Genomic DNA, 2,339 nt, shown 5'->3' on the forward strand with positions numbered 1-2,339 from the left:
AATGTACTGTTCAGTAGTTTTAGGAATATTCATATTGCTGTGGAACAGATCTATAGAACCCTTATCTTGCAAAATTGAAATTCTGTACCCATTAAACAACTGTCATTTTTATCTCCCTCCCATAAAATGGTAATCACCATTCTACTTGTTTCTATGAATTTGATTATTTCATATACTCTATGATGGAATAGGATTTAAGTTTTTAAGGCTGCACAAGAAAATTTGAACATAACATAGTCCCTGTCTGACAGGACCCTTTTTAATGTACAATGTGCATCTGTACAAAGATAGGAATGTCTGCTTGACCATGCCAGCAGTGTAATTCCTTAAAGGATAATATTGTTTTCCTAATTCTGTGAGAGGTAATGGTGACCTGCTGCTTCCTTCAAACACGTAGATCTGGACTATGTATCTTTGGCAAACTAAAGAGCCTCTTGATGAAAGTGAAAGAGGAGAGTGAAAAAGTTGGCTTAAAACTCAATATTCAGAAAACTAAGATCATGGTATCTGGTCCCATCACTTCATGGCAAATAGACGGGGAAACAGTGGAAACAGTGGCAGACTTTCTATTTTGGGGGACTCCAAAATCACTGCAGATGGTGACTGCAGCCATGAAATTAAAAGACATTTGCTCTTTGGAAAAAAAATTATGAACAACCTAGACAGCTTATTAAAAAACAGAGACATTACTTAGCCAACAAAGGTCCGTCTGGTCAAAGCTATGGTTTTCTCAGTAGTCATGTATGGATGTGAGAGTTGGACTATAAAGAAAGCTGAGCACTGATGAATTGATGTTTTTGAACTGTGGTATTAGAGAAGACTCTTAAGAGTCCCTTGGACAGCAAGGAGATCCATCCAGTCCATCCTAAAGGAAATCAGTCCTGAATATTCATTGGAAGGACTGATGCTGAAGCTGAAACTCCAATACTTTGACCACCTGATGCGAAAAACTGCCTCATTGGAAAAGACCCTGATGCTGGGAAAGATTGAAGGTGGGAGGAGATGGGGATGACAGAGGATGAGATGGTTGGATGGCATCACCAACTTGATGAACATGAGTTTGAATCAACTCCGGGAGTTGGTGATGGACAGAGAAGCCTGATGTGTTGCAGTGCATGGGGTCTCTAAGAGTCGGACACAACTGAGCAACTGAATTGAACTGAACACTTGTGTCAGTGGAATCATATAGTATTTGTCTTTTTGTGACTGGCTTATTTCACTTTGAATAATGTCCTCAAGGTCTATTTCTTTCGTTTGTTTAAGACAATAATATCCCATGGTATATACCACATTTTCTTCATCCGTTTATCCTTCTAAGGATATTGAGGTTCATTCTACCTCTTGACTATTGTGAATAATGCTGCTATGAACATAGGTGCAAATATCTCTTTGAGACTCTTAATTTCAAATTTTTTGAATGTATACCCAGAAGTGGAGTTTGCTGGATCATACCATAGTTCTGTTTACAAATTATCTGAAGACCCTCCCTGCTGTTCAGTTCCGTTTTGTGGCATTTGCGCTCTTGCTAAAACCTAAAGGTCTCATGACTACACAGAAGTTGCTCCAGAGGACAGTTCAATTGGAATAAAAGCCTTTGGTGGCTTCTGCCTTTATGGTTTTCTAAAGGGAGTTGGTAGAGGCAATTATGTTTATGGTAGCTAATGAAAATCTGGAGAACATCTATTTCAAACCATTCAGAGCTACAATTATAGAAATCTTAGTCAGATATTTGTTTCCAGAAATTTAACTCACCATTTCCCCATTTAGTTGATTTTTTAAGTGATTCCTCCCCCCTCAAAAGTTCAGTATTTCAGCTTTGTAAAGACCAAGTGCCTTCATATTCTCAGCGAGTTAGCACTATTATTCCTTAAGCCAGGAATAATAAAATGCTGTCTAAAGAAGCCCCCATCCATAATTTTTTATTTCAGCCTAAAAATTATTTCTTTCATAGGACGTGAAACAAGTTTTAGTTATTTTGTTTGTGTTTATTTCATTTGTCTGGTTCGGTAGAAAGTAAGCTTCTTGAGGACACGTGCTATTCCCTCCACGTTCATGCGTAAAGCACTCGTCAAAGATCAGGCCTCCAATATATAATTGTTAAATAAGAACGAATTGATCGATTAGTTGATTGAACTCACAACAGGGCAATAGCATCAAGAGGGGAGAGGAAGCAAATCAGATTTTAATCCTCTCCAACCTTGCAAGGGAATCAGACTAGCAAACGGAAAAAAGAGCGACCACGAAGGGACTCGAACCCTCAATCTTCTGATCCGGAATCAGACGCCTTATCCATTAGGCCACGCGGCCAACTACAAGAGGCCCCTTTCACGTAAAGTACA

The 2,339-nt window shown here is 38.8% G+C and overlaps 1 non-coding gene across 1 annotated transcript; it reads right to left on the reverse strand.

The window, feature by feature from the left end:
• Positions 1-2,234: 2,234 nt before the first annotated feature.
• TRNAR-CCG (transfer RNA arginine (anticodon CCG)) lies at positions 2,235-2,307 on the reverse strand. Its single transcript has one exon. It is a non-coding gene; the product is annotated as a tRNA-Arg (tRNA).
• Between the last annotated feature and the right edge of the window lie 32 nt (positions 2,308-2,339).

Source organism: Moschus berezovskii, chromosome 23 (genome assembly GCF_049115385.1).
Source record: "Moschus berezovskii isolate FMDL1 chromosome 23, NW_MosBer_1.0, whole genome shotgun sequence".
Classification (NCBI taxonomy): Eukaryota; Metazoa; Chordata; class Mammalia; order Artiodactyla; family Moschidae; genus Moschus; species Moschus berezovskii.